General features: G+C 49.3%; 1 pseudogene; it reads left to right on the forward strand.

Moving 5' to 3' along the window:
• The window catches only part of LOC123481006, a 29,947-nt pseudogene extending 20,404 nt beyond the window's left edge, over positions 1 to 9,543 (forward strand).
• The last annotated feature ends 2,416 nt before the right edge of the window (positions 9,544 to 11,959 follow it).

An 11,959-nucleotide genomic window follows, 5' to 3' on the forward strand; every position in this document is an offset into this window, starting at 1 on the left:
GAGGAGAGCACCTGGTGACTGTCCCTCAGCCTGTTATAGAGGAGAGCACCTGGTGACTGGTGACTGTCCCTTAGCCTGTTATAGTGGAGAGTATGTGATTACTGTACCTCAGCCTGTTATAGTGGAGAGCACCTGGTGACTCTACCTCAGCCTGTTATAGAGGAGAGCACCTGGTGACTGTCCCTCAGCCTGTTATAGTGGAGAGCACCTGGTGACTGTCCCTCAGCCTGTTATAGTGGAGAGCACCTGGTGACTGTCCCTCAGCCTGTTATAGTGGAGAGCACCTGGTGACTGTCCCTCAGCCTGTTATAGTGGAGAGCACCTGGCTGGTGACTGTCCTCAGCCTGTTATAGAGGAGAGCACCTGGTGACTGTCCCTCAGCCTGTTATAGTGGAGAGCACCTGGTGACTGTCCTCAGCCTGTTATAGTGGAGAGTGACTGGTGACTCTACTCAGCCTGTTATAGAGGAGAGCACCTGGTGACTGTCCCTCAGCCTGTTATAGTGGAGAGTGACTGGTGACTGTCCCTCAGCCTGTTGTAGTGGAGAGCACCTGGTGACTGGTGACTGTCCCTCAGCCTGTTATAGTGGAGAGCACCTGGTGACTGGTGACTGTCCCTCAGCCTGTTATAGTGGAGAGCACCTGGTGACTGGTGACTCTACCTCAGCCTGTTATAGTGGAGAGTGACTGATGACTCTACCTCAGCCTGTTATAGAGGAGAGCACCTGGTGACTGTCCCTCAGCCTGTTATAGAGGAGAGCACCTGGTGACTGGTGACTGTCCCTCAGCCTGTTATAGTGGAGAGTATGTGATTACTGTACCTCAGCCTGTTATAGTGGAGAGCACCTGGTGACTCTCCTCAGCCTGTTATAGAGGAGAGCACCTGGTGACTGTCCCTCAGCCTGTTATAGTGGAGAGCACCTGGTGACTGTCCCTCAGCCTGTTATAGTGGAGAGCACCTGGTGACTGTCCCTCAGCCTGTTATAGTGGAGAGCACCTGGTGACTGTCCCTCAGCCTGTTATAGTGGAGAGCACCTGGTGACTGGTGACTGTCCCTCAGCCTGTTATAGAGGAGAGCACCTGGTGACTGTCCCTCAGCCTGTTATAGTGGAGAGCACCTGGTGACTGTCCCTCAGCCTGTTATAGAGGAGAGCACCTGGTGACTGTACCTCAGCCTGTTATAGAGGAGAGCACCTGGTGACTCTACCTCAGCCTGTTGTAGTGGAGAGCACCTGTGTGACTGGTGACTGTCCCTCAGCCTGTTATAGTGGAGAGCACCTGGTGACTGTACCTCAGCCTGTTATAGTGGAGAGCACCTGGTGACTGGTGACTGTCCCTCAGCCTGTTATAGTGGAGAGCACATGGTGACTGGTGACTGTCTTCAGCCTGTTATAGTGGAGAGCACCTGGTGACTGTCCCTCAGCCTGTTATAGTGGAGAGCACCTGGTGACTGGTGACTGTCCCTCAGCCTGTTATAGTGGAGAGCACCTGGTGACTGTCCCTCAGCCTGTTATAGTGGAGAGCACCTGGTGACTCTACCTCAGCCGGTTATAGTGGAGAGCACCTGGTGACTGGTGACTGTCCTCAGCCTGTTATAGTGGAGAGCACCTGGTGACTCTACCTCAGCCTGTTATAGTGGGAGAGCACCTGGTGACTGTACCTCAGCCTGTTATAGTGGAGAGCACCTGGTGACTGGTGACTGTCCCTCAGCCTGTTGTAGTGGAGTGCACCTGGTGACTGGTGACTGTCCCTCAGCCTGTTGTAGTGAGAGCACCTGGTGACTGGTGACTGTACCTCAGCCTGTTATAGTGGAGAGCTCCTGGTGACTGGTGACTGTCCCTCAGCCTGTTATAGTGGAGAGCACCTGGTGACTGTACCTCAGCCTGTTATAGTGGAGAGCACCTGGTGACTGTACCTCAGCCTGTTATAGTGGAGAGCACCTGGTGACTGGTGACTGTCCTCAGCCTGTTATAGTGAGAGTGACTGGTGACTCACCTCAGCCTGTTGTAGTGGAGAGCACCTGGTGACTGTCCCTCAGCCTGTTATAGTGGAGAGCACCTGGTGACTGTCCCTCAGCCTGTTGTAGTGGAGAGCACTTGGTGACTGTACCTCAGCCTGTTATAGAGGAGAGCGACTGGTGACTGGTGACTGTCCTCAGCCTGTTATAGTGGAGAGCACCTGGTGACTGGTGACTGTCCCTCAGCCTGTTATAGTGGAGAGCACCTGGTGACTGAGTGACTCTACCTCAGCCTGTTATAGTGGAGAGCACCTGGTGACTGGTGACTCTACCTCAGCCTGTTATAGTGGAGAGTATGTGGTTACTGTAGCTCAGCCAATGGTGTTGGAGGCCTCCCCTGCTGCCATGCTGGTGTATGTTTTTATTACTGGAGGAGGAACCCTCTTGACCCGTGAGGGAGGATCCCAATCTCATCTACATATCAGCGTTAGGGGTGTGTGTTTACATCCCAAGAGCTGCAGTCTAAAGGTGACCTGATTTATTATTGTTGTCTATCAAACTCATTCCACGGAAACAGTTCAGTGAATGCAATATGTTTTAATATTGTCTCTAGTTCTCTGCCATACCATGTATTTGTTGCCACAGCTCAAGGCCTTTTCAGGGTGTGTTACCAAGAGGAATGGCGTAGGCTTTTAAGGAGCAAATGACAGCCTGTTGACCAAATGAAATGAAGCCAGCACTCACTTGATGCACAACTTGTAATTGAAGCTTTGTTTTATTGTTGTTTTTTAAGCAATATGTGTTAGTAGATCACATACTATTATAGGTTTGGGCTTGCACCTTCAGTGTGTTTGTGACACCACTAAATGGTGTGTCTCTGCAGAGGGAGTCCGCCAGGTGTTTCCCCCCCAGTTTTACTCACCTTCTGTATTCTGTCTCTCTCAAATCAAATCAAATCAAATTTTATTGGCCACATGCGCCGAATACAACAGGTGCAGACATTACAGTGAAATGCTTACTTACAGCCCTTAACCAACAGTGCATTTATTTTTAATAAAAAAGTAAAATAAAACAACAACAAATAAGTGTTGAGAAAAAAGAGCAGAAGTAAAATAAAATAACAGTAGGGAGGCTATATATACAGTGGGGTACCGTTGCAGAGTCAATGTGCGGGGCACCCGGCTAATATGTACTCTCCCTCCCCAGAGGGCGTCCCCCAGGTGTTCTCCCCCAGTTTCTGTATTCTGCTCTCTCCCTCCCAGAGGGCGTTCCCCCAGGTGTTCTCCCCCCAGTTTCTGTATTCTGTCTCTCTCCCTCCCCAGAGGGCGTCCCCCAGGTGTTCTCCCCCAGTTTCTGTATTCTGTCTCTCTCCCTCCCCAGAGGGCGTCCCCAGGTGTTCTCCCCCAGTTTCTGTATTCTGTCTCTCTCCCTCCCCAGAGGGCGTCCCCCAGGTGTTCTCCCCCCAGTTTCTGTATTCTGTCTCTCTCCTCCCCAGAGGGCGTCCCCCAGGTGTTCTCCCCCAGTTTCTGTATTCTGCTCTCTCTCCCTCCCCAGAGGGCGTCCCCCAGGTGTTCTCCCCCAGTTTCTGTATTCTGTCTCTCTCCCTCCCCAGAGGGCGTCCCCCAGGTGTTCTCCCCCAGTTTCTGTATTCTGTCTCTCTCCCTCCCCAGAGGGCGTCCCCAGGTGTTCTCCCCCAGTTTCTGTATTCTGTCTCTCTCCCTCCCCAGAGGGCGCCCCCAGGTGTTCTCCCCCAGTTTCTGTATTCTGTCTCTCTCCCTCCCCAGAGGGCGTCCCCCAGGTGTTCTCCCCCCAGTTTCTGTATTCTGTCTCTCTCCCTCCCCAGAGGGCGTCCCCCAGGTGTTCTCCCCCCAGTTTCTGTATTCTGTCTCTCTCCCTCCCCAGAGGGCGTCCCCCAGGTGTTCTACTTTGGGCCCTGTGGGAAGTATAATGCCATGGTTCTGGAGCTACTGGGTCCTAGTCTGGAAGACCTGTTCGATCTGTGTGACAGAACCTTCTCCCTCAAGACCGTCCTCATGATCGCCATTCAGCTGGTACAAATACACACACTGTTTCACTTCACCTCTCTGTCGGTCTCTGAATCGGTGTCTCGTTATATACAGTGGCAAGAAAAAGTATGTGAACCCTTTGGAATTACCTGGATTTCTGCGTAAATTGGTCATAAAATTTGGTCTGATCTTGATCTAAGTCAAAACAATAGACAACCACAGTGTGCTAAAACTAATAACACACAAACAATGATACGTTTTCATGTCTTTATTGAACAAACCGTGTAAACATTCACAGTGCATGGTGGGAAAAGGATATGAAGCCTTGGATTTAATAACTGGTTGACCCTCCTTTGGCAGCAATAACCTCGACCAAACGTTTTCTGTAGTTGCGGATCAGACCTGAACAACGGTCAGGAGGAATTATGGAACATTCCTCTTCACAAAACCCGTTTCAGTTCAGCAATATTCTTGGGATGTCTGGTGTGAACCGCTCTCTTGAGGTCACGCCACAGCATCTCAATCGGGTTGAGTCAGGACTCTGACTGGGCCAGGAGGTCGGGACTCTGACTGGGCCAGGAGGTCAGGACTCTGACTGGGCCAGGAGGTCAGGACTCTGACTGGGCCAGGAGGTCAGGACTCTGACTGGGCCAGGAGGTCGGGACTCTGACTGGGCCAGGAGGTCAGGACTCTGACTGGGCCAGGAGGTCAGGACTCTGACTGGGCCAGGAGGTCAGGACTCTGACTGGGCCAGGAGGTCAGGACTCTGACTGGGCCAGGAGGTCAGGACTCTGACTGGGCCAGGAGGTCAGGACTCTGACTGGGCCAGGAGGTCAGGACTCTGACTGGGCCAGGAGGTCGGGACTCTGACTGGGCCAGGAGGTCGGGACTCTGACTGGGCCAGGAGGTCGGGACTCTGACTGGGCCAGGAGGTCGGGACTCTGACTGGGCCAGGAGGTCGGGACTCTGACTGGGCCAGGAGGTCGGGACTCTGACTGGGCCAGGAGGTCGGGACTCTGACTGGGCCAGGAGGTCGGGACTCTGACTGGGCCAGGAGGTCGGGACTCTGACTGGGCCAGGAGGTCGGGACTCTGACTGGGCCAGGAGGTCGGGACTCTGACTGGGCCAGGAGGTCGGGACTCTGACTGGGCCAGGAGGTCGGGACTCTGACTGGGCCAGGAGGTCGGGACTCTGACTGGGCCAGGAGGTCGGGACTCTGACTGGGCCAGGAGGTCGGGACTCTGACTGGGCCAGGAGGTCGGGACTTGACTGGGCCAGGAGGTCGGGACTCTGACTGGGCCAGGAGGTCGGGACTCTGACTGGGCCAGGAGGTCGGGACTCTGACTGGGCCAGGAGGTCGGGACTCTGACTGGGCCACTCCAGAAGGTGTATTTTCTTCTGTTGAAGCCATTCTGTTGTTGATTTACTTCTGTGTTTTGGGTCGTTGTCCTGTTGCATCACCCAACTTCTGTTGAGCTTCAATTGGAGGACAGATAGCCTGACATTCTCCTTCAGAATGTCTTGATTAACTTGGGAATTCATTTTTCCGTTGACGATAGCAAGCTGTCCAGGCCCTGAGGCAGCAAAGCAGCCCCAAACCATGATGCTCCTCCACCATACTTTACAGTTGGGATGAGGTTTTGATGTTGGTGTGCTGTGCCTTTTTTTCTCCACACATAGTGCTGTGTTCCTTCCTTCCAAACAACTCAACTTTAGTTTCATCTGTCTACAGAATATTTTGCCAGTAGCGCTGTGGAACATCCAGGTGCTCTTTTGCGAACTTCAGACGTGCAGCAATGTTTTTTTGGACATCAGTGTTCTTCTTCCGTGGTGTCCTCCCATGAACACCATTCTTGTTTAGTGTTTTACGTATCGTAGACTCGTCAGCAGAGATGTTAGCGTGTTCCAGAGATTTCTGTAAGTCTTTAGCTGACTCTAGGATTCTTCTTAACCTCGTTGAGCGTTCTGAGCTGTGCTCTTCCAGTCGCTCTCTGCAGGACGGCCACTCCTAGGGAGAGTAGCAACAGTGATGAACTTTCTCCATTAACAGACTATTTGTCTTACCGTGGACTGATGAACATCAAGGCTTTTAGAGATACTTTTGTAACCCTTTCCAGCTTTATGCAAGTCAACCATTCTTAATCTTAGGTCTTCTGAGATCTCTCTTTGTTCGAGGCATGGTTCACATCAGGCAATGCTTCTTGTGAACAGCAAACCAAATTTTTGAAAGTTTATTTTTTATAGGGCAGGGCAGCTCTAATCAACATCTCCAATCTCGTCTCATTGGTTGGACTCCCAGGTCAGCTGACTCATGACTCCAATGAGCTTTCGGAGAAGTCATTAGCCTACGGGGTTCACATACTTTTTCCAACCTACACTGTGAATGTTTAAATGATGTATTCAATATAGACAAGAAAAAAACAATAATATGTGTGTTATTAGTTTAAGCACACTGTGTTTGTTTTGACTGAAGATCAGATCACATTTTATGACCAATTTATGCAGAAATCTAAGTAATTCCAAAGTGTTCACAAACTTTTTTCTTGCCACTGTATCACTCTCTCTTTCTCTCGCTCTCACTCTCTCTCGCTCTGTGTATATATATGCCATTTATCCAAAGCGTGCATACATTTTACGTACATTTTACGGGTGGTCCTGGGAATCAAACCCACTGGCGACCAACTGAACCTCTTGGTGTTCTCCCCCAGATCACGCGGATGGAGCTTCGCCCAAACCAGGAGTCTGATCTACCGGGACGTGAAGCCAGAGAACTTCCTGGTTGGCCGGCCCGGCAGCAAGCGCCAGCACACCATCCACATCACCGACTTCGGCCTGGCCAAAGAGTACATCGACCCAGAGACCAAGAAACACATCCCCTACAGGGAGCACAAGAGCCTGACTGGCACCTGACGCTACATGAGCATCAATACTCACCTGGGCAAAGGTAAACGACCACTGGCGACCGAGTGGCGCAGTGGTCTAAGGCACACTGCATATCAGTGCTTGAGGCGTCACTACAGACCCCTGGTTCGATTACAGGCTGTATCACAACCGCCGTGATCGGAGTCCCATAGGGCGCGCTGAATTGGCCCAGCGTCGTCTGGGTTTGGCCGTGTAGGGTTGTAAATAATAATTTGTTTTTAACTGACTTGCCTGGTTAAATAAAGGGGTAAAATAAAAAAACAGCCTGATTTGATGTATTCTGTATTATCAGGTGATCCCATGGATAGAATATATTTTACAAGAAAGACCCCAAAATAATTTACATGACAAAGATGGAGGAAGATGAGCGTTTCCAATGACATCATCGGTGTGCATCATGTGATTTTAACAAGTATGAGGAGGCATTGCCTACTAATTTGCTTAGTAATTGTCAACTAATTGGCTGATGATGTCGTTGGGAACACTTATCTCCCTCTCTATCTGTTTTACTACAAAACATAGAAACGCTCCATTTTCACATATGTTGATGTTGGGGTGGTGTTGGAGATGATGAATATGAATTTGAACATTTTTGAAAATGTCCCTTTTAAGGCTGATTTTAAATATTGTCATGTTAAATCAATGGATGCCCTTTCTGATCCAACCATGTTTGTCCTCGTTGAAATCCCCAATCCAAACTTCATTACTCTTAGAGGTCTAAAATGTCGGTTTCACAGAAACTCAATTGAAAGTGTTTTTAGTCCAGGAGTAGGTAACCTGGATCGGAGAAAACAGCCCTAATGCATTACATTTTCTACATCAGTCGTTGAATCAGGGTGGCTAATTATGGAACTGTTTTATGGATTGGTCTATTTATCTGGTTCAACAGTTAGGATTGTCAGCATCAGTGATTTGCTTTGTTTGAAACGGTGTGTGTGTGAAGGTGTGTGTGTGTGTGTGTGTGTGTGTGTGTGTGTGTCTCTGAAACTGTGTTTTGTTTCCTGTCTCTCTGTAGAACAAAGCAGGAGAGACGACCTGGAAGCTCTAGGTCACATGTTCATGTACTTCCTGCGAGGCAGTCTGCCCTGGCAAGGCCTGAAGGTAGGAACTCACACCTTAAGGTTAGGAACCAGCTCGTTATCTTGATCAGTTGATCAAATGTCCAACTAGTTACTGTAGATCAGTTGATCAATGGTCCAGCTAGTTACAGTTGATCAATGGTCCAGCTAGTTACTGTTGATTAATGGTCCAGCTAGTTACTGTTGATCAATGGTCCAGCTAGTTACTGTTGATCAATGGTCCAGCTAGTTACTGTTGATTAATGGTCCAGCTAGTTACTGTTGATTAATGGTCCAGCTAGTTACTGTTGATCAGGTTGTGTGATGACAGTAGCTGTGGTGTCCTGTCTGTCAGTCACACAGCCGCCAGTCACATGTCTCTATGCACATCACTGAGACGGACTTACATTACATTGTTCAGAGAGAAAGTTGTCTGTTGTGACACCTATATCAAAAGTTAGCCATCACAATTCCCTGATTGGTCTGTTTGCCCTTTAACACTTCTGGTATTTATTCCAGAATTAAAAATACCCAACAGGCAATGAAGTCTGTTCTCTCTCTCTGTCTCTGTCTCTCTCTCTCGCTTCTGTCTCTGTCTCTCTCTCTCTGTCTCTCTCTCTCTGTGTCTCTCTCTCTCTCTGTCTCTCTCTATCTCTCTCTCTGTCCTCTCTCTCTGTCTCTCTGTCTCTCTCTCTGTCTCTCTCTCTCTGTCTTCTCTCTCTGTCTCTCTCTCTCTGCTCTGTCTCTCTCTCTGTCTCTCTCTCTGTGTCTCTCTCTCTCTCTGTCTCTCTCTCTCTGTCTCTCTCTCTGTCTCTCTCTCTCTGTCTCTCTGTCTCTCGCTCTGTCTCTGTCTCTCTCTCTCTGTCCTCTCTCTCTGTGCTCTCTCTCTCTGTTCTCTCTATCTCTCTCTGCTCTCTCTGCCTCTCTGTCTCTCTCTCTCTCTCTCTCTCTCTCTCTCTCTCTCTGTCTCTCTCTCTCTCTCTCTCTCTGTCTCTCTCTCTCTCTCTCTCTCTCTCTGTCTCTTCTCTGTCTCTCTGTCTCTGTCTCTCTCTCTCTCCTCCTCTCCAGGCAGACACTCTGAAGGAGCGCTATCAGAAGATAGGGGACACCAAGAGAGCCACGCCATCGAGGTGCTGTGTGAGAGCTTCCCAGGTCTGTGTCTATCATCTGTATTATTAGGTACCCGTTTAGTACCGGGTCGGGAACCCCCTTTGGTATCAAGGGACCTAACGTGTACCAGGAAAACATTCCCCACACCACCAGCCTGTACCGTTGACACCAGGCAGGATGGGGTCATGGACTCATGCTGCTTACACCAAATCCTGACTCATCAGCATGACGCAACAGGAACAGGGATTTGTGTTCCATCCTGTATTTAATGTGCTCCTTCCTGTATTTAATGTGTCTCCCTGTAGAAGAGATGGCCACCTACCTGCGTTATGTGCGGCGGCTGGACTTCTTTGAGAAGCCGGACTACGACTACTTACGGAAACTCTTCACTGACCTCTTCGATAGGAACGGCTACGTCTTTGACTCACGAGTACGACTGGGTCGGCAAGCACTGGTCAGTCCCTAATATAAATCCCTCCCCTCAGTCCTAACCTAGTATTATTCTCAGTCCTAATCCTACCCTCAGTCCTAACCCTAGTATTATCCCTCAGTCCTAACCCTAGTATTATCCCTCAGTCCTAACCCTAGTATTATCCTCAGCCCTAACCCTAGTATTATCCTCAGTCCTAACCCTAACCCCTCAGTCCTAACCCTAGTATTATCCTCGGTCTAACCCTAACCCTCAGTCCTAACCCTAGTATTATCCCTCAGTCCTAACCCTAGTATTATCCCTCAGTCCTAACCCTAGTATTATCCCTCAGCCCTAACCTAGTATTATCCTCAGTCCTAACCCTAGTATTATCCCCTCCGAGTCCTAACCCTAGTATTATCCCTCGAGTCCTAACCCTGGTATTATCCTCAGCCCTAACCTAGTATTATCCCTCGGTTCTAACCCTAACTCCTCAGTCCTAACCCTAGTATTATCCCTCGGTCCTAACCCTAGTATTATCCTCGGTCCTAACCCTAGTATTATCCCTCGGTCTCTAACCCTAGTATTATCCCTCGGTCCTAACCCTCAATCCTAACCCAGTATTATCCCTCAGTCCTAACCCTAGTATTATCCCTCAGTCCTAACCCTAGTATTATCCCTCAGCCCTAACCCTAACCCCTCAGTCCTAACCCTAGTATTATCCCTCAGTCCTAACCCTAGTATTATCCCTCAGCCCTAACCCTAACCCTAGTATTATCCCTCAGCCCTAACCCTAACCCCTCAGTCCTAACCCTAGTATTATCCCTCAGTCCTAACCCTAGTATTATCCCTCAGTCCTAACCCTAGTATTATCCCTCAGCCCTAACCCTAACCCCTCAGTCCTAACCCTAGTATTTTCCCTCAGTCCTAACCCTAACCCCTCAGTCCTAACCCTAGTATTATCCCTCAGCCCTAACCCTAACCCCTCAGTCCTAACCCTAGTATTATCCCTCAGTCCTAACCCTAGTATTATCCCTAAGTCCTAACCCCTCAGTCCTAACCCTAGTATTATCCCTCAGCCCTAACCCTAACCCTCAGTCCTAACCCTAGTATTATCCCTCAGTCCTAACCCCTCAGTCCTAACCCTAGTATTATCCCTCAGCCCTAACCCTAACCCCTCAGTTTTAACCCTAGTATTATCCCTCAGTCCTAACCCTAGTATTATCCCTCAGTCCTAACCCTAACCCCACAGTCCTAACCCTAGTATTACCTCGGTCCTAACCTAGTATTATCCTCAGTCTAACCCTAGTATTATCCTCAGTCCCAACCCTAGTATTATCCCTCGGTCCTAACCCCTAGTATTATCCCTCAGTCCCCAACCCTAGTATTATCCTCAGTCTTAACCCTAGTATTATCCCTCAGTCCTAACCCTAACCCCTCAGTCCTAACCCTAGTATTATCCTCAGTCCTAACCCTAGTATTATCCCTCAGTCCAACAACCCTAGTATTATCCCTCAGCCCTAACCTAGTATTATCCCTCAGTCTAACCCTAGTATTATTCTGTCTCAAACCCTAACTCCTCAGTCCTAACCTAGTATTATCCCTCGGTCTAACCCTAACCCCTCAGTCTAACCCTAGTATTGTCCCTCAGCCCCAACCTTAACCTCAGTCCCTAACCTAGTATTGTCCCTCGGTCCTAACCCTAACCCCTCAGTCCTAACCCTAGTATTATCCCTCAGTCCCAACCTCAGTCCTAAACCTAGTATTATCCTCAGCCCTAACCCTAACCCCCTCGGTTTTAACCCTAGTATTATCCCTCAGCCCTAACCCCCCTCAGTCCTAACCCTAGTATTATCCTCAGTCCCTAACCTAGTATTATTCCTCGGTCCTAACACCTAGTGATTATCCCTCAGTCCTAACCCCTAGTATTATCCCTCAGTCCTAACCCTAGTATTATCCCTCAGTCCTAACCCTAGTATTATTCTGTCCTAACCCTAACTCCTCAGTCCTAACCCTAACCCCTCAGTCCTAACCCTAGTATTATCCTGTCCTAACCCTAGTATTGTCCTGTCCTAACCCTAGTATTATCCCTCAGTCCTAACCCTAATCCCTCAGTCCTAACCCTAGTATTATCCCTCAGTCCTAACCCTAACCCCTCAGTCCTAACCCAAGTATTATCCCTCAGTCTTAACCCTAGTATTATCCCTCAGTCCTAACCCTAGTATTATCCCTCAGTCCTAACCCTAGTATTATCTCCTCAGTCCTAACCTAGTATTATCCCCTCAGCCCTAACCCTAGTATTATCCCTCAGTCCTAACCTAGTATTATCCCTCGGTCTAACCTAACCCTCGGTCCTAACCCTAGTATTATCCTCAGTCCTAACCCTAACCCCTCAGTCCTAACCCTAGTATTATCCCTCAGTCCTAACCCTAGTATTATCCCTCAGTCTTAACCCTAGTATTATCCCTCAGTCCTAACTCTAGTATTATCCCTCAGTC

Source organism: Coregonus clupeaformis, unplaced genomic scaffold, assembly GCF_020615455.1.
Source record: "Coregonus clupeaformis isolate EN_2021a unplaced genomic scaffold, ASM2061545v1 scaf0237, whole genome shotgun sequence".
Classification (NCBI taxonomy): domain Eukaryota; kingdom Metazoa; phylum Chordata; class Actinopteri; order Salmoniformes; family Salmonidae; genus Coregonus; species Coregonus clupeaformis.